At 43.9% G+C, this 21,502-nt stretch overlaps 1 pseudogene; it reads right to left on the reverse strand.

Annotated features, from left to right (window-relative positions):
- Positions 1-2,660: 2,660 nt before the first annotated feature.
- LOC146030612 (polymerase delta-interacting protein 3 pseudogene) lies at positions 2,661-3,913 on the reverse strand (annotated as a pseudogene).
- Positions 3,914-21,502: the final 17,589 nt, after the last annotated feature.

A 21,502-nucleotide genomic window follows, 5' to 3' on the forward strand; every position in this document is an offset into this window, starting at 1 on the left:
GTACAGGGAGGTCAGAAAAAGTGTCCTCAGTGCCCTGAAAAATGCGGCTGTACCCACTGTACACTTAACTACAGACATGTGGACAAGTGGATCAGGGCAAACTAAGGACTATATGACTGTGACAGCCCACTGGGTAGCCAATCATTTCAGCCACAGTTTTGTAGGCCCTGTCGCTGAAATGTTTGGTTTGTTAAAGTGTGCATGTCCTATTTTCGCAACATAAGGGTGGGTGGGAGGGCCCAAGGACAATTCCATCTTGCATCACCATTCATTATTCCTACTGCTGAGAGTCATTCATATGTGGGACTTGTCTTTTCAATGCATACAACTGTTTGCATTCCACTTGATTGCTGCACCTTCATGGGTGAGAATGTGATCTCCCTGACCTGGAGGAGTCAGGGCTGTTGCCGGAAGGCTCAATTACACTTATTTTTGGCCGGCTACACTTTTTTTTACCTGTCTGGTCTGGTGCCCACTGCTGACAGTCATTTTTAATGAGGGTATTGTCTTTCAAATGCATATAGCTGTTTGCATTCCACCTCATTGCTGCACCTTCATGGGTGAGAATGTGATCTCCCTGACCTGGGGGACTCAGGGCTGGGGCAGGAAGGCTCAATTACACTTCTTTTTTTGGGCGGCTAAACTTTTTTTACCTGTCTGGTCTGGTGCCCACTGCTGAGAGTCATTTTTAATGCACATCAGGGTCAGGATCAGGCACATCATAATTAATAATCAATCAATCATAATCAATCAATCATAATCAATCAATCTATCATAATCAATCAATCATAATCAGAATCAAGCCTGGGCGGCTGCAATTAAAGTTCTTTGTGGGCGGCTAAAGTTTTTTTTAGTTTTCCAGTTACTGCAGTTTTATACATAGCTTGGTTTTTGTAAGTTGAAGACTTGTCAGTGCAATTTTCTTTTACAATATCCTTTATCTTTGCATGGACTTTGTGTATTTGGTTAGCATTCTGAGGTGTACACTGACTGCCTTCACCTTCAGCATGATCAGTTTCTGAAGCGGCAAAAATCCTTTTGTTTTGAAGATAGTCACTTTCTTTGCCGTTAGTTGTACAGGCTGACCTACTAACAGACACAGTTGCTTCGGAACAAGTTGTTGGAAATTTTTTAGGAGATAAAGCTGTACAAACCTTCTGGCCCCCCTTTTCAATTTTTAATTGATTTGCAAACATTTTGTACTATTTGTCATATGTGCATAGCCTTTTAGAGAGAACTGCTTTTTCCTCATCAGATAACCTTTGTAATGATTTGACCTTCGCATCTCTCTCCTTTTTATTTAATGACAAGAACGATGAATACTTCTTTAATTTCTTCATCAACTGTTCTTTATTCATGAAATGGTCCGATAAAGCCTTTCCTCAAAACTTAAGTAAAGTTATGTTTCCTTGATAATACTTTCACAGCTCACAAAATTCTCATCACTGGCTTCCTTTTCTTTGCCACTTGATACCTTGTTTTCACAATAAAGATTGGTTTCTTTTTGATGACCAGTTGGGTACAATTAGTTACACATCTTTTTGGGCGGCTAAACTTTTTTGGGGGAGGCTGCATTTAAACTTCTTTGGGGGCGGCTGCAATTAAACTTCTTTGGGGCACAGGGGCACAGGGGGTATCCTGTAGTGGGCTGCCACACATTTTTTTAAATATGGATCTTTCAGCACAGAGACCAACTGCACATCAGGGTCAGGATCAGCCAGGTTGTTAAACGGGGTTTTGACCATGAATCAATCACATCATAAAATTAATTAATAATCAATCAATCAATCATAACCAGAATCAAGCCAGATAGGGGTCTTGCTAAATATTAAACTGACCAAAACAGATACACACACAACTAGTACTGCCTCATCTACCTGTCTGGTCTGGTGCCCACTGCTGAGAGTCATTCGTATGAGGGACTTGTCTTTTAAATGCATACAACTGTTTGCATTCCACTTGATTGCTGCACCAATCGCCCACTGCTGGCTGCAGCTCTCACCCTGCATTAATTTGGGAGTCTGCCACTGCAGTCTTTTTTTTTGGAGCCTTGAAACTTTTCGGGATGCTGTACTATCCGACACCTTTAGGTGGACTCTGGTCTGTCTTGTATCCAGCACAGTGGTCTCGTGTGCAAGAGATTGTTCTCTGTCCTCTTTTGGATTTGTGTCACCATCACCATCTTCATAGGTGAGAATGTGATCTCCCTGACCTGGGGAGTCAGGGCTGGGGCAGGAAGGCTGCAATTACACTTCTTTTTGGGCGGCTGCAATTACACTTCTTTTTGGGAGGCTAAATTTTTTTTATCCTCCTTTTTTAATCCTCTTATCTGCACAGCCGGGTCCATCAGTTACTGCCACTGCTGCAACCAATGCTAGTGATAGTTATGCATGCCCTATGGCATCACCACGGGCAGCAAAGTTTTCCAGTGCTGCATGGAGCAACAGTTCGCTGGCTTTCCATTTGACATCATCGCTGTCAGCATCCTCCTTATCTGCACAGCCGGGTCCATCAGTTACTGCTAGAGATGTGCGGGCTCGGATTTCAGAGATCCGAGCCCCCACGGACGTCATCATTCCGAGCCCGATTCCGAGCAGCGCTCGGAGATTCCCACCTGACTCGGGTCCGTCCGCGTGATTAGAACGTCATCTCCTGGCGCAGGATTTCGCGAGGCTTTATAAGCGGCTGACGCGCCCGCCATCTTCACTCCAGTCAAGTAGTGGGTTGGGAGAGGGTGTGTTGGTGCTGCTGCTGGGGCTTAAACTTGAGCTTGACCTTGAGCGCAATATTTTGCAATTATTTACCGTCATTTTCGTTCCTTCTAGGGGGCTGAAAACAGACTCTGTTGGAGGTGGTACGGCTGGTAGGGCCTCCTTTGTAACAAGAGTACGTGACATATTGGTCAGCGTTTTAGTCCGTAGTAAAGGTACTGTTGGGGCAGGCGGTGTAGCACTGGGAGCAGTGTACGTATCATTCTGTACAACTTTAGTGAAAGGTAATGTTTGGCCAAGTGAAAATTGGTTGCCCAATGTTCCTGGTCTTTTCTGTAAAGTATTTGCAGCTGTGAATTTCATCTGTTTGGAAGGGATGGGAGCAAGTTCCATCTCATCATCATCATCATAGTCATCATCCTGAGATGAGACCTGTTTAACAGGCTGGTGGTTGACCACATTTATTCGCATTCCCTTGACAGAGTTATTCAGACCTGAAATGGTCTTGTGTTGTGGAATCTGGATGGTTTTTGTGAGGTTTATTGCCGATGAACCTTGTGCCATAGGTGATTTAGCAGCTACTGTTGGAGCACTCCTCTTAAAGTAATCTTTTCACGAGCGTCCATCACTTTGATAGGCTTGTCTCCTGCCATGATCTGTTGCTTTCTCGAATTCAGCATTTCACGGGCGTCCTGCACTTTACCCCTTATGCGGAAGCGAGCATCTTTGGCCACCAACTTTTCACGGGCATCTTTTATCCCTAGTTTTTGGCGTGCATCAGTCACACCAATTTTCTGACGAGCATCAAATGTTCTCTGAAAACTGGTGGCAAGTGGACGATTGTTCACAGATGGTTGGAGTCTGGATCTCACGTTTCCTATACCTCCCCTGTTACTGACCCTGCGGTACATCCCGGTGCCCACGGACATTCCCCGTTTCCTGATCAGTTCATCCAGCGACACGTCGGCCATATTCCTCCAACCACACAGCTGCTATATCTAATTTGATAAAAATAAAAATAATACTTGTGCTGTGTGGGACTGTAAAAAAGAATTCCATGCTGCTTGTGCACTGACGTCTGCCACTGAGTGCCACGGCCAAGCAGTACCTAATAAGAAAATTAATTATTATAAATTCTGCTGGTGCACAATACTAGTATTGCTGACGTATCTACCTGTCTTGTGCCTAGTACTACTGTCTTATCTACCTGTCTGGTGCCTAGTACTGCCATATCTACCGTCTGGTCTGGGGCTCACTGCCTAATAATGCCGTATCTACCTGTCTGATCTGGGGCTCACTGCCTAATACTGCTGTACCTGTCTGGTCAGGGGCTCACTGCCTAATTTTTTTTGGAGCCTTGAGACTTTTAGGGATGCTGTACTAGCCGACACCTTTAGGTGGACTCTGGTCTGTCTTGTATCAAGCACAGTGGTCTCATGTGCATGAGATTGTTCTCTGTCCTCTTTTAAAATTGTGTCACCATCTTCATGGGTGAGAATGTGATCTCCCTGACTTGGGGGAGTCAGGGCTGGGGCAGGAAGGGTACAGGCTGAGTGGGGGTAGGGCACCCTTGTACTCTGCTGCTTTTGCCGGCTCCGGCCGGTAGCGTCTCCCTGGTGTCACGGCTGGCACTCTGCAGGGCCTCCCTCTTGCCTTCCTCATGATGCTGGCTGCTGGCTCTCTCTGTGTGCGCTGCTGTCCATCACCGCCGGGTCTCCTGCACGGAAACGCTGCCCGGCTCTCTCCTCTCTAGCGGGTCTCACTTCTGCACGCTTCCAGGCTGCGCACTCTGCTGCTCTCCTCTCTGTGGATCTTTAGGGTGCCCAGCCTGTCTTCTCTCTCTAAGCATGTGTCATCCTCTCTCATGCTGCTGCAAACCCTCCTCCGTCACGCTGCACAGTTTGATTTCACCTCTGACCTCTCCTTTTGCGCTCCTGTGACAGTGCCCCTGTAACGGTGTGGTGCAAAATGGTACCTGAATCTGGAGCTGATTACGGCGGCAGCTTCTGGATTCCTCACGGCTTCTTCCGGAGAACCTGTGGCAGGGAATGGCACAACCCAAGGAGAACCCACAAAAGACAAGGCTACGGCTAGCAGCAACAAATATTTATTTAAAGGAGATATGTAAATGGGTTGCTGCAATACACTCACGTACTTATGCAAAACAGTCACTTTATATCATTCAGTAATTAAAGCTATAACTAATCAATGACCAGATTAACGAGAGAACGATTACGCAATAAATTACATCACAACAATAACAATATGACAGAATAATATTACGTCACAACATGTCCGCCAAGTGGCGCTATGCACCCTATATACACTGCGCGGTAGTCCCTGGTGCAAAACAACACAGTTCCTGAATTTGAATAACGGTCCCGCGAAGGAAATCCTCACAAGGTGATTAGGCCATAACTTAGTGTGCACACTACTTTTATGTATAACAAAAGTGATCAAAAATCCTCTCTAAGAGGGGCAGGCAGATTCCCATCCCTTAGGGCAATCTCCTGTATCAGAGGCAAACAGGCAGTCCTGTTAGTGGGGGTATCCAACACCCCAGTACCTGAACAATCAGCTGCAGTTGCCAGCTCCTGCTTGTCACGACTCCTGGCTGGCCACTGCCTGTCTTGGGTGCTGTGTGGTCCTCTGGGTGACTCCCAGATGGGCGGCAATGTCCCTCTCTGCCTAGTTCCGTGCTGTAGGTCTCTGCAGTCACTCCTACTGGGCTCTATCTCCCTTTACATGCTGCTCACCCCTTCTTCTGGTCAGCAGTGCTGGCTGTCATTAACTGCTGGGTCCTTGCTCCCAGTGCCTGGTCTCAGATGTGTGCTTCTCTCTGCACAGCATCTCTGTCTGCATGCTTCCTGGCTCAGGATACAAGCTCTTCACCCCTCTGCACACTTTCTCTCTCTCTCACACACTGCTGCTGGGATCACCTCTGACCTCCCAGCTTCCTGTCTCATGTGCAGGGGAGCTGGGACACTAGGACACTAGCTGAGTCTGTTAACCCCTCACAGACCTGCAGCTTCCACAAGCAAAGGAGGTTTTCCTCTGAGCAGCATTGGCTGCAATTAAAATCTCTTTGGGGGCACAAGAGTACACCAGGGGTGGACTGCCACACTCCCTGGGCAGCCAATCAGGGGGGTGTCAGGCTCCCTGCACGTGGACTGAGCTGGGGCTGTTTAACCCCTCACATCCCTGCAGTTTTCCTCTGAGCAGCATTGGCTGCAATTAAACTTCTTTGGGGGCACTCCAGGGGCACAGGGGATATCCTGTAGTGGGCTGCCACACAAGCCCATTCACATTTTTTGAAATATGGCTATCCACAGGTTGTTCAGTCTGCCATTTGAGATTGGGATCTTTCAGCACAGAGACAAACTGCACATCAGGGTCAGGATCAGCCAGGTTGTTAAACGGGGTTTCGACCATGAATCAATCACATCAAAAAATTAATTAATAATCAATCAATCATAATCACAATCAAGCCAGATAGGGGTCTTGTTAAATATTAAACTGACCAAAACAGATACACACACAACTAATACTGCCTCATCTACCTGTCTGGTCTAGTGCCCACTGCCTAGTACTACCGTATCTACCGTCTGGTGCCTAGTACTTCCTAGTACTGCCTTATCTACCGGTCTTGTGCCTAGTACTGACTTATCTACCGTGTGGTGTCTAGTACTGCTTCATCTACCTGTCTGGTCTGGTGCCCACTGCTGAGAGTCATTCGTATGAGGGACTTGTCTTTTAAATGCATACAACTGATTGCATTCCACTAATGAGAGTAATTGATTGCTGCACCAATCGCCCACTGCTCCTCGGCTGCACTGTGTAAACAGTGCACAATCAAGCCAGATAGGGGTCTTGGTGCTTGTTTTGAGGTTGTAGCAGGGGAGTGCAGCTACGAGTAGTAACACCTTGAGAGAAGATCAGTACTTCTCTACCGGCAAAGGACATCCTCCTCGACAGAGCGCACAGCTTCACGAGGGACGCATGTGAAGCAGTGAGCAAAGGGAACACCCGCCTAGCGAGCCAGATCACCTGAATCCACCCTAGCGATCAATAGAGTTACAGAAGTCGCAGCCAGATAGAACTCTTCCAGCTGCCACCTAGTCATTGATTAGCCCCCTCCCCTCCACCCAATGATTGACGAGACGAATGGTAATAATAAATAATAAATGAATAATATTACTAATCAGTAATCACCAAATTAAAAATCAGATGAAATTAATTATAAATAATCATAATCACAATCAAGCCAGATAGGGGTCTTGTTGGATGTTAAAGTGATCGAAACAGTTACACACTTGCAGACAAACTCTGTGCTGCACAAAATGCCCACCGCTCCTTGGCTGCACATGGTAAACAGTGCATGATCAAGCCAGATAGGTATCTTTTATGGGCCTATTTTTTTAAACTGCCATCATGTCTGCCGCTGCAGTGCCACTCTTACATGAGCCACGTGTTTGTGCCGCACACTTGTGTGGATTAGCATAGTTATCCAGCTACCTCAGTGCAAACTTTGGCAATAAAAACAATATTGTGAGGTGTGAGGTGTTCAGAATACACTGGAAATGAGTGTAAATGAATGTTATTGAGGTCAATATAGCGTAGGAGCAAAAAAAACACCAAATTCTGCCATTTTAGCTGTTTTTAGGCTTTTTTTAACAAAAAAATCAGAACCCAAAACCCAAATAAATCCAAACACAAAACACTTAGGAGGTGTTTTGCCAAAACCCATTAGAACCCAAAACCTCAAGGTAATCAGAACCCAAAACCCAAAACCCGAAAAGTGGCCGGTGCACATCTCTAGTACAAAGTATATAAATACGAAAAAAAAATCTGAGACCATATAGAAACCACATGGCACATTTGTATTCCTTGAAACCTCAAACATACATACAGTATTTGAGCATTAGAATTAAATGTTGTATTTTTCCTCTCCCGGAAGCATATTCCCTATATCTATGGCTCTTTCAGTAAAGGAACTGCTCTGCAAACCTTCCTAACCCCTACTAGGTCAACATGTATATAAATATACATGCCATTAATAAGCAGTGCACTCACTGTATACTAACCAATAATAAGTAGTACGCAAAGGAAAAGCCTAGTAAACAATAAGTCAGAGAGCAGGCCATTAGGAGTGACTCAGGATGAGGCAGGAGCAGGAACACCACCACAAAAAGAGTCACACAGTTGGACTGCAGCTCAATGTAGGACAGAAAATGATGCCAGAGACGCCAATGTTAGCATCTTGGAGGCGTGAAAGTGCATGCGCCAGCCACTGGGAGGAGTAAAGAGCAGGCTTTCCCCCCTTGGAGTAATATCCCCTTGAACGTGGAAGCACATAAAAAATACAGCTGCGGCCCTGGCTTACTCCACCTCCCAGTGATAGTCCCAGTACTGAAGGCACACACTGCAGTCACAAAATGTCAGCAAAAAAGTTAGCTGCACAGGTGAGTGGGCTGCGAGCAGCTGGAGGATGAGCTGTGGAGACCCCCTGCGGCAATAATAACAGCGGATGAGCCATGTGGCGCCCCATGCAGTTGCACCTCCCGTCCACCTATAGAAACTGCCCTATTTGCAACTCACCATTTGCACCTACAGGTCTGAAGCATAAAGTATTTCTACAAATAAAATGTTGTGAGATATTTGTACGCTTTATTCATCTCTAAGGTCATGATAAACAATAGCAAACTACAGTACAAATATATGGGTATAAATAATGATAATTCTATTTTATTTAAAGGTTTTCAGCATTTGTTAACATTGTATAAGTGGTAATAACTAATAAGACCCTGAAGTCCTCTTATTTTGAGCAAATTAATCCTTTACAGATTAACCTGCTAACATGAATATTCAAAAGTCATAAGTGAAATGGTTTGAGATGCATCTGCACAAACATCTTCTAATGTTTCTCTATTTACGTCATATGTTTTGTACACATTTGCAGCTTTGTCCAGACAAGGAGCTGATTAATTAATCCTTTGGTGCCCTATGGATTTCACTTTTAAATGTCACAAAAACAATTTTTAATTTGTCACTGGCCTGCAGGTCATGTGTGTTTCTGCACTCCGTAACTCAGAAAAGAAAATGTAATTTAACAAGTAGATGTGTCTTTATTCCTTAAGCAGATCATTCAAACAGGGAAACATTTAAAAGAAAAACAAATGTCAGAGAATATTAGTATTAAAATGCAGCTAATATTATACAAAAGATGAGCTAGTAAACTTAACATGTAATTTGTAATTCAATATATATTGTGAAGATAGTGAACACAGTGGGCCTGATTCAGGGAATGAGGCTGCTGGGTATACATTTGTGTTCCTCTGTGAAGTTGTGCTAAATTCCTTTGCCTGGTGCAGATGCCAGTGCTGGAATATGCAAGCCCCGATGCCTACTTTATGTGCCCTTACATAGGGGGTTATTCTAGTCCATTCTTTCTGACAAAATCCTTCTTAGATGGACAAAACCATGTGCACTGCGGGTGGGGCAGATGTAACTTGTGCAGAGAGAATTAGATTTGGGTGGGGTTTTTCTTCAAAGTGAGATCTATATTGAAGTGTAAAATCATGCAGTCAGTATTTTCCCTGCATAGAAACAAAATAACTCACCCAAATCGAATTCTCTCTGCACATGTTAATTCTGCCCCCCTGCAGTGCACATGGTTTTGTCCATCTAAGAAGGATTTTGTCAGAAAGAATGAACTAGAATAAACCCCATAGAGCTATTGATGGCTTCACACAGTCCACAATTGAGTCACCATTGCACCCAAAATTGTCAGTTTCACCTTTGTGTCTTCATCTGAACATGTTTTCTGTGGAAGTGACACTGAGGAAGCCTAACGGTGAAACGATCGTCTGTGTTGCCTGGAGTTTCTCACCATTAACCTGGAGCTGTCCATTCTGGAACAACCACCCCTTCATAACTACGGACAGGTGCACTACAGACAGGTACACTATCAGGAACTCATATGTGTGACAGACAAGTACAGTAGATACCCTCTCTTTTCATCCCAATACCAGAGGTCCCACTGAGGCGCGCTCACTCCACCACCAACACCTACCTGAGGGACCACCAAAACCCTTGGGAGGTGCTGGGGTAGTAGCAGTTGTCCCATCCACTGGTGGTGCACATAACACCCTTCTATCTCCACTTATAACCTTGTCAATTACTTTTTACAATCTGTGACACTCCCAGAAGGGGGATTCATTTGTGTTTCAGAAAAAATTATATCTGGGTTATAAACATAATATACATTTAATATTCACCTGTAATTTATACATATCTCCAGGGTATTAATGAGTTCACAGTCAGATTGAAGGATAATACTTTATTACATTAGAATATAACTGTCCATTATTGCATCTGACTGTCTTCTATAATCATTATATTTCATTGGCTTCAGTTATCTGGCAAATTGCCAGTTATCTTTATTTCAGCACTTTTTCCTGGTACAGAGGCTGTACTAACCACATAAAGTTATGGTACATGCAGATTATGCTTATTGGTCATTACTAGATACAGTGTCTATGCATCTGTGTGCATAATTTGAACGTTCATGTCTTGCACATCTTTAACAATTGATTTTATTATAATGATATATGTCTTACATGTGTGTATGTGTGTTTTTAAATGTGGATTCCTTCTGAATTCAGTTAAAAAATTTTTTTTAAAGTTTAGAAATGTCACAGCAGTTTCCTTAATATATTTACATATGAAATAGGAGAGAGAAAGGACATACATATGTGGATTAGGACAGATTTAGGGATTAGGACATCCCTAGGCACAACAGTAATGGCTGTCCCCCTTTTGACTATTTTTATTATATTCATTGATTGGTTATAATACCTCATTTGATGATAACCTGTGTAGGATTTTACCCATGGGCTGGAGGACTGCAGCTCCTGAGTAAAAGCCTCCACCCTGTCCAGCATTAGTGAAGCCATATGCAGTCTATTAGACTGCCTTGGCTTAGTTGACACTGACAGTGACATCCTGCTGAAAATCCTATCTTATAGTCACTCACCTGACAGTCTCTCTGGGACTACCAGTTCAGGCTGCTATGGGGATAAAGCTGGAAGGAAGTCACTCCCTGCCTTACCAAGTAGCCCTACACATGTTGGTGGTATTGTACAGGTGCTGGGATGCAGGGACATCTTATCAGCATTATGGGCCCCCTGTTCAGTGCAGTGCAGTGGGGCCCCTACACAGGGGTGCAGATATGGCTTACAGTCCAAGGTAAAAAGGGGGTGTAGCCCATGTGTGTGTGTGTGTGTGTGTGTGGGGGGGCATGGCAAATGGGAGGGTTGTGGCCACACCCCTGTAAAAAAAATGGGTGGGGACAGCCGACCAGCGGGTGGGACACCCATTCAGGGAGAGAGAGGACAGGCTGCCGCTGCCTCTCTCCCCCCAAGTGTAGGGAGAGAGTCTGTGCTACAGCGGCAGCCTGTCCTCTCTTCTCCCACTGCCCGGCTCTCTATAGTGGGGGAGGGGGGAGCGGGACCCCCCTCTGGGTGGTACTGCTACTACCTACACAAACCCTCACAGGAATAAAAAATAATCAAAACTATTTTATTTATAGTTACCTGCAACAAATCAGTGTTTAAACATTTAAAAAATATATTTTGTCAAGTAGAGATTAATCCACATAAACATTTGGACAATATAACAAGACTTGAAGTTTAAAAACAAGAAATGTAATATGAAAATGGTACTCCGTTGGTAAATCATATAGTGAGAGACAGTGAGATGGCACAGTATGAAATTACTATGATTTATGTATCATTAATCTGGTGTTCAACTTTTGCTTCTCTTCATATGTTCTCCCTTTTCACTGTGTCCATCATGCTGCTCTTGCTGCCCCTCCCTTACTTTTCAATTGCCTTATTTCTTCTAATTTCTTTTCTTCTGTCTTCTGTCTTGTCTGTTGCTGCGGTGATTCCTCTCTCAGCACTCCTCACTGAATTTTGGGCATGATGATGTCACAACCAACATCCATTGCGACCACTGGAGGAGGAGGACAGGGGGAGGAGGAATGTTGGCCAATTGTAGCCAGCGTTAACAGTATTGCCATAAGCAATGTTTTAGTTTGGATTTGCCCTACATTAGGCTGCTCTAGGGCCCCAGCCAAGTGGGAAAGATGGCCCTGTTGTGACTGGCTGGTGGCAGGGACAAAGGAAGAGGAGGTCAGACAGCATGGCCTGAGTATGAGCCGCTGATGATAATAACCAATTTAATAGAATAATATTTTTATGTATGCATATTTTCTAAGTAGGACAGTTTTACAAGGGCAGTGTGTGCATGGGCTACTTATTTACACTCCATACAGGTGTTATTTGACTAACAGTACCAACACAAGAATTCAATTCTGCCACCAAAAACAATTGCAGCCCCTAGGCACATGTGTATTGGGAGATTCAGATCTGATCGCAGTACAAATTTGTTCTCAAACTGGGCAAAACCATGTGCACTGCAGGTGGGGCAGATGTAACATGTGCAGAGAGAGTTAGATTTGGGTGGGGTGTGTTGAAACTGAAATCTAAATTGCAGTGTAAAAATAATGCAGCCAGTATTTACCCTGCACAGAAACAAAATAACTTACACAAATCTAACTCTCTCTGCACATGTTACATCTGCCCCACCTGCAGTGCACATGGTTTTGCCCATTTTGAGAACAAATTTGTACTGCGATCAGATCTAAATAAGGGCTATAGTTAGAAGGTATATCGTTTGCACCTGCTACAGGGTAGGTGAAAAAACACAGTGATAGGGATGACTTGTCATAAGCAGTCATATATGCTGACAATATAGAGCGGTACGAATCTCAACATGTGTAATTTTTATATGCATCATCCCAATTTACCTACTGTAATCTCACTAAAGGTTGTAGAGAGAAATTACAGTTGATATAGTTTGTGTGACCATGGGAAGAAATGCGTGGGTTGTAAGCGTACAAGTCATTATTTACCTTTTTTTGTTTATTGCAGTGGTTCTCAAACTCAGTCCTCAGAACTCCAAACAGGTCATGTTTTCCAGGCCACCTGCCTGGTACAGAGGTGATCTCATTACTCACTCTCACAATTTAAAAGATGTACAGGTGGACCTTATTATTTCACCCCCTCATGTCGAACTTTTGACTGTCGACCTTGCCCATGTCAACCTAATGCCTGTGTCGACTTATGACCTGTCGACCTAATGCTTGACAACCTAATGACTGTATCCTGTGCTCTATTGGAATCTTTGTTTTAACAAAAAATAAGTCTGTATACAATATTGGAGATAAAATGGTTAATAAAGCACTCACTGAGTTATGTCAACATTGCAGCTGTGCTTTCTCTATTTCTATTTCTTTCAAATGTAGGCGGAATAAACTCATTCTAACGAGAGCCTACCTAATGCATTAAGATGGTTCTAGCCTGCTGACATATCTTCTCACATGTATGAAGACAGGAAATCAATACACTGTGTGTGGGAGGTAATTACACTGTAGTAGACTTTATTTGTGATGAATAGAGACAGGATTATATGCATTTGCATATTTGCATATGCATTTGCATATTTTGCCCATTGTCACTGATTATTGCATATTTTACCTAAAATCTAGAGATTGTGCATATTTTAGGCCCTGCCCCCTTTCCACCCACGAGTCACAGCACTGCTTTGCCCTGCTGCTGCTGCTGGGCAGGTAGTGGTAGAGTATGCAGGCTGGGGCAATATATGCGCAGTGTGGGGAACCTTGGATGTACGATATGTCTGACACTGCTCTAGGCTGCCAATCCATGTTGATAAAAGTCAGTCGGGCGGATGCCTGCCCCTGGCCTGGGACTTTACACCAAGAGACAGACTTCTGCAGCAGAGGAGGCGGGCAGAAGGGCTGTGACATCACGCGGCGTGGAGGAAATGCAGTGTCACAGTGAGTATGCAGCCTTTCCCTGCGACGCCCTCACACGCTATGCTGACATTTGATCCATTGGCGCTGGAGATGAGGGTCTGTGTAGTTGATGCAAGTAGAGCTTTGGACGCTGCAGTATGATGTAGCAGCCCGGTAGAAAACAAATATTGTGTATAGCGCTAGACATCTGCAGATGCTGTGGGCCTATTTTTGAGGTTTATTTGCAACAAATGTTATGATGATTTTTAAATAAATAAGTTAAAAATTACTTTTTTTATTATTTAATGTAGCATATTTTAACACTTTTTATGCATATTTTAAGTATTTTTCATGCATATTTGCATGCATATTTCAAGCTTTTTATGTTGCATATAATCCTGTCTCTAGTGATGAAATAATGCTTATACTAGGACCAAGATAAAAAAGAAAGTTTCAATAACACAAAATAAGTAATTACTCAACAAAGTGAGGTTTAAGTACAATAATACCTAATTAGGTTCATTACACCTGTCTCATAAATTATAAACATTGCGTAGATCTATAGATAATTACTGTATTTGCTGGCATATAAGACTACATTTTCCCCCTGAAAAACATGCCTCCAAGTGGGAGGGTCGTCTTATACGCCGGGTGCACTTATATAACAAACTCTATATTTTGAGTGGAAATGTTGGGGGGTCGTCTTATACGCCAGCAAATACGGTATATTATTTTTGTCTTGTTTGTTATTTGTAATCAGTTACTGTTTAAAACACTACAAGCTGTACAAATTTTCTTACATTGCACACATTGTTATTCAAGTTTGTTTTTCAAAATAATGTTTTAATTAACTATGCAAAGTGAAACACATTAATCTGTCCATCCGGTGTTTTCATGTTAAAACATTTCTAGAGAATAAACCCCCCATACCCTCCATGTCCAGCAGTTACTGTTCTTTGTGCTCACTTGGCAATCATTATCCATTGCTGACCTAGCAAATTGCATATTCCCTCAAAACATGGTGGATTAAGGATCACTGGTACGGACCTATCCATTTATAGAAATTGTGCACTCAATAACCTCCGCTGACTCACACCATGGGCCAGATGTATTAAGATTGGTGAAGAGATACAGTGGAGATAAAGTAGAAGGTGATAATGCATCAGCCAATCAGCTATGTTCGAAAAATGACAGCAGTTGATAGGCTGGTGCGTTATCACCTCCCACTTTATCTCCACTTTATCTATTCACCAGGCTTAATACATCTGCCCCCATATAACTACCATATATACTCCAGTATAAGCCTACTTTTTCAGAACATTTTTTATGCTGAAAAAGCCCCCCTCGGCTTATACTGGAGTGAGGGTCCCACTTGAGTCAATAAGTTTTTCCCAGTTTTTTGTTGTAAAATTCGGTGCCTCGGCTTATATTCGGGTTGACTTATACTCGAGTATATACGGTAATTTAGAAAATCCTCAAAAAGGGACATTTTGATTCCAACCCATGTGTGGTAATGTTGCCTGATTCAGGTCTCTCTAAATATTTCAGTGGTAGAGACCCATTTATAACTAGGTAGTACAGAATAGTGGTAAACTAATATCATTGTACTCAATTGGTCTACACACAAATGACCCTGTTTTTTTGGCGCATCATTCTTTCAGCCCTATATCCAAATTAATTAAATCTCTTTTATTTCAGCTAAGAGACTCTTTTGTAACATCAATTTCTATAGGACAGTTGTCAATATTATTCTGTCCATGAAAATCATTTGATACAATCTGATGTATTTTAAAGATACCTGCAACTATTTGGAGATCCATGGGTGTTCCCCTTCCCTGCACACTTACCTAAAGTAAAGCAATATCTACTTTTGGTTTCTAAACAAAAGTTAATACATTTTGCCTCCCTGACATTCCTTTTTGGGTTTAGATTTGATTTTAAATCCATGTCTAAGCTACAGTATTTCCAACTGTAGACAGACACAAATAAAAGGTTGCAACATTTACTAGGGAGCACCCAAACAGTCTTAGATACACTAAAATGTATCAAATGCCACATTAAGCTGTAACCTAGTACTGCACCAAAATACTGTGAAGCTTGCTCAATTCACTATGCCAGGTTTGAACAAATTGCCCATAAAGCAAACGGGTAGATGCAGTGGCGTAACTACTGTAAGGCAGCCCCAGCTGCCGCTTGGGGAGCAAGCGGCAGCAGGGTCTGTGTGGGCACTGGCACCTGCTCGACGCACTGACATGCTGCTGCCCGCTGGCTGAGCACCTGAGGCGAGTCAGCAGCAGCGCAGGTGTGGCCATGGAAGAGACGACAAATCCCCCCTCTGATTCAATTGACTGTACACAGAGCCGGCTATTGGCTACTGTGTACAGGATGGGCGGACTGATGGGCATGCTAGGGCGACCTGGGATGTGTCAGAGCCAAGGGAAGCAGCAGTGTCTGCTGGTCTCTCTTCAGCTTCTCCGTTATGCGTGTGACATCATCACGTCACACGGTGGGAAAACACACTGGAGAGGGGAGGGGGGTAGAGAGCCACAAACTTTTTGGCAGGGGGGAGCAAAATTTATAGTTATACCACTGGGTAGATGTACAGTATGAAGCAGTGATAAAGGATGAGAAGTGAGTCAGGGGAGAAGTGGCCCATGTCAACCAATCAACTTCTCGGTATAATTTTTATTATGCAAATTACAGATATTACTTCAGTGCTGATTGGTTGCCATGGGCCACTTCTCCTCTGGCTCACTTCTCCTCCCTTATCACTGCTTCATACATCTAACTCTAAGATTCGTGTAGGGAATTAATTCATCCTGGTGACTGACCACCAACTGCTACTCTCCATTTTTGGTCCTACAAAGGGTGTATCAGCTATAGGGCTGCTCATCTGTAATGGTGGTCATTAATCTTGCTTGCGCAGTAAAGTGATATAGATTTTAGGGGAACAAACACAGCAATACTGATAATCTATCACATTCTCTATTTCTATGGAAGAAAATAAGTAAAAACCCCTTAGAGATTAATCACAACCTTCTAATCAATCAGCTGACATTGAACAATCAGGTAATTATCAGAGAAACATGGAACAAATCCCAAACATTTTATGAGACTCTCAAGAGCTGCTCCAAGTTTGTCAATTTTATTTATTACAGATATTTTTGTAGGAGAGACTTCTCAATATGTCAGATAATCTAAATGTGTGGGACTAGGGTGGTGACTACACGAATTCACAAATCATAAATTGCATTAGTCAATAGTCTGACAAAGGTGTGCCCAGACTGAATGAAGGAGCATAATTGCCCAGACAATCCATTTCAGGCAATGTCTGAACCTGTTCTGGATTCTCCTGCAGACTTAGAAACATCAATCGAGGTCTGATGTCCAAAACAGTTACAGAGTCAAGAGATCCTCTCCCAAAAGCCAAAGGGTTTCCTTACCATTATCCAGACAGAAGGCTTCACAAAGGCTGGACTTGAAATTATAACTTTATAATTAGTGTAAATGTTTCTTCATTTTATTATGTTTATGTATCATGAAAGGAATGAGGTGTTTATAGTATTATTATTTTTTGCCTGTCTGGCAAAAGTTTTCAGTATTTCTAAAATTTCCAGTGTAACTTGTTGGATCCTGTGTATCTGTTGTTAACAGTGTTGCTGAGAGGCAGAGGAAGTGAGGTATTGATTAAGTGGTCCCAGGCTGCTGGAGGAGCCCAGGAGTGATTCAGCAAGGGACTGGGTCTACTTACACCCCTCTCCTGAGTATACCTATACTTAGGGCTGGCACCATCTTCCCAGTGAAATCTTCAGGAAGATGGTGCCCGCAAATGGGCAGAATCTTTACTCTCTAGTGCAAATGAGCCATCTTTCCAAATATCACTGGAAAGATCACGCCATCCGAGCAGGAATAATCCACTTCCCTGCGACCCCCCCCCCCTTCCCTGCACCCCTTGAGTAGAATGTGGAATCGTGTGCAGCCCCACAATTTTACATATTTTTATATTCTATTATTTTTACAGAACCTGGGAGATTACAGGGGCGGGGGGGGGGGGGGCATGGTTCTCTACTCCCTTGGTTGTTATTTGCTATCCTCCAGCAAAGTAGCGCACAGTTTTGCTACAGCTTAAGTGTAGTCACATATATACACATATGTTGAGTATCCCTTATCTAAAAATCCTCGGAACCAGAAGAATTTTGGATAACTAATTACTAATAACTGATTATTCCGTATTTTTAGAATATTTTTATATTTCAATGATGTATCTTGAGGTATCTTGCATTTATGTTGTATAAGCACATCAAACACATCGGGCGAAATGTAATAGAGTGCGATTTTTTAGACATGTGCGATTTTTGGTCAAAAACGGCCGAAATCGCACATTTTCCGAAAATCGCACATTTAATAGGTTGAAAATCGCGGTAAAAAATCGCACTTTTTACCGCGAAATCGCACTTTTAGAAGTGCGATTTTTAGTCACATTTCAATTCGCATCCAGATGTTTTCCCATTATAAAGTATACAACTCGCAAATGTAATAGGGTGCGATTTTTGGTCAATGTTACCAAAAATCGCAAAAAAAATAGACCAGGTTCTGACAGGCGAATTTGACAGAACCATGCACAGATCATTGAGATCTGTGCATGGTTCTGTTAATAAAAATGTGTAAAAGTGTTTTTATAAAAAAAAAAAACGGCGTGGGGTCCCCCCTCCTAAGCATAACCAGCCCCGGGCTCATTGAGCCGGACCTGGTTCCAAAAATACGGGGGGACAAAAAGCATAGGGGTCCCCCGTATTTCTGAAACCAGCCCCGGACTCTTGGACCGGTCCTGGTTCCAAAAATACGGGGGACAAAAAATCTGGGGGTCCCCCGTATTTTGAAACCAGCACCGGGCTCCAACAGCCCGCGGTGTCATGCCACAGCCGGGGGACACTTTTTATACAAGGTCCCCCGGCCAAAACATGAGCACCGTGGCTGGTCAGCCTTGGACGGGGTACCTGGAGGAGTGGGGACCCCCCCAATAAAGGGGTCCCCCCCCCCCAGGCTTCACCCGTCCAGGGCTGAAGCCCGGGGCTGTCACCGGCGTCCGTGGCCAGTGGACGCCGGCCTGATAGGGTTAAATCCATCATACATATCATTACATTGCTTTTTACCGGCGAACTACAAGTGCCAGCAGACCTCCCCCGCATGCTGGGACTTGGAGAACCACAAGTCCCAGCATGCAGGGCATTAATGGGCCCGCTGGGACTTGTAGTCCACCTGTAAAAAGAATGTTTATAAAAAACACACACACAGAGAAGTACAAGTTTATTACACACACCCCTCAATTTTACACCAGCGTTACTTACCATTCCTGGATCCAGCGCTGGTCTGGCTGCTTTACAGCCGGCTCCCCCCGCACTGACAGGCAGCGGGGAGAACCGCTTTCTCCGTTGCCTGTCACCGGCTTTCTCCGTAGCTTCTGTAGCTCTGTCCCAGTGCTACAGAGGCTGAGAGCGTGATTGGCTGAGCTACAGTATGCGTCTCCATGGAGACGCATAGCTCAGTCCTGATTGGCTGAGCTATGCGTCTCCATGGAGACGCATACTGTAGCTCAGCCAATCACGCTCTCAGCCTCTGTAGCACTGGGACAGAGCTACAGAAGCTACGGAGAAAGCCGGTGACAGGCAACGGAGAAAGCGGTTCTCCCCGCTGCCTGTCAGTGCGGGGGGAGCCGGCTGTAAAGCAGCCAGACCAGCGCTGGATCCAGGAATGGTAAGTAACGCTGGTGTAAAATTGAGGTGTGTGTGTGTAATAAACTTGTACTTCTCTGTGTGTGTGTTTTTTATAAACATTCTTTTTACAGGTGGACTACAAGTCCCAGCGGGCCCATTAATGCCCTGCATGCTGGGACTTGTGGTTCTCCAAGTCCCAGCATGCGGGGGAGGTCTGCTGGCACTTGTAGTTCGCCGGTAAGAAGCAATGTAATGATATGTATGATGGATTTAACCCTATCAGGCCGGCGTCCACTGGCCACGGACGCCGGTGACAGCCCCGGGCTTCAGCCCTGGACGGGTGAAGCCTGGGGGGGGGGGACCCCTTTATTGGGGGGGTCCCCACTCCTCCAGGTACCCCGTCCAAGGCTGACCAGCCACGGTGCTCATGTTTTGGCCGGGGGACCTTGTATAAAAAGTGTCCCCCGGCTGTGGCATGACACCGCGGGCTGTTGGAGCCCGGTGCTGGTTTCAAAATACGGGGGACCCCCAGATTTTTTGTCCCCCGTATTTTTGGAACCAGGACCGGTCCAAGAGTCCGGGGCTGGTTTCAGAAATACGGGGGACCCCTATGCTTTTTGTCCCCCCGTATTTTTGGAACCAGGTCCGGCTCAATGAGCCCGGGGCTGGTTATGCTTAGGAGGGGGGACCCCACGCCATTTTTTTTTTAACTTTTTTTTTTTAGCACAAAATCGCATTTATGAAAATGCGCACATTTTCATGACTGAAAATGCGCACATTTTCATGACTAAAAATCGCGGCAAATCGCGGCAAATCGCATTTTTTTCCGCTAATTCGCATCTCATTACATATGCGAATTCGCGGCAAAAAACGCGATTTTTAAAGGTGCGATTTGGTGCGATTTTTTTTTAGTCTAAAAAAACGCACCCTATTACATTTCGCCCATCAAATGTATACAAATATATTTTATTTGTGCATAAAACAAGTTTTCAAAACATAAAGCAAAGTTTGTGTACAATCTCAGATACTGAATTTGAATGCCAAGCAATCATTGTCTTGCACATATTTAGTGGCCGTTACATATCATGTCCCCAGTAGTGCTTTTATCCTCCCAATTATTTTTAATCACTTTCTGGAATGTATGGTTTTCTGAATAATTTGGATAACGGATATTTGGATAAGGGATACACAACCTGTACAATCATACTGTATTGGATGTAACATCTGGCACTATGCTTAGTGCAACATAAAGCCCAGAACATAAATTCTGTTTATGTAGATGGCATGAAACCCCCCACTGAGGCATGGAATCACCTAATAATACTGTCCAAAAAGACTAATACACAGGTGTTTGTCATGGTGAAAAATACTAGCCGGTCAAATCAAACATCCTTTTGTAACATTTAACCCGCCACCACACAAAACATTCAAAAACCTACTACAGCTACACTTATCTCTGTCTCCTGCTTCTGTTTGTTGGTGATATTTCACCAAACATCTTGGTCCACTCACAGATACCTAACTTGCAGCAATATAGAAACCTGCCCTCATAAACTTCAAATGTCTCCCTTCACCCTCCAAATCACTAAAACATGTCTTATGGAACGCATGCTTTACTTGTAACAAATTAACATCCATCGATGCCCTGTTCATATCTGACAACTTCAACCTGCTGGCTTTAATAGAAGCATGGCTCACACAATCAGACATGGCCTCCCCTGCAGCACTGTCACACAGTGGAGCAAATGTACTAAGCCATAACAAGAGATAAATGCAAGGGTGATAAAGAGAGATAACCGTCCAGCCAATAACCTGCTAACTGCCATGCTAAGGGCTGTGTTTGAAAAAAGTCAGTAAGGAGCTGATTGGCTGGACGTTTATCTCTCCTTATCACCCTTGCATTTATCTCTTGCTGAGGCTTAATACATCTGCCCCAGTGTTCTCCACTTCACACACACCTCCAGGCCTGATAACAGTAAAGGAGGTGGGGTTGGAATATCACTATGCCAAGTTCTCCCACAGGCTCCATTACTCACATTCAGATCATTTGAAGTATATTCTGTCAGGACTTAAACTCCTTTCTCACGGCATGCCGCAGCCCATCTAGTCAAACCATACAATTTCTGGAAGATTTTTCTGCCTGGCTCTCCCACTTCCTATCCTCTGACATCTTAACCACCATCATGAGTAACTTCAAT

This window comes from Crinia signifera, chromosome 1 (assembly GCF_055691185.1).
Source record: "Crinia signifera chromosome 1, ASM5569118v1, whole genome shotgun sequence".
NCBI classification, from domain to species: Eukaryota; Metazoa; Chordata; class Amphibia; order Anura; family Myobatrachidae; genus Crinia; species Crinia signifera.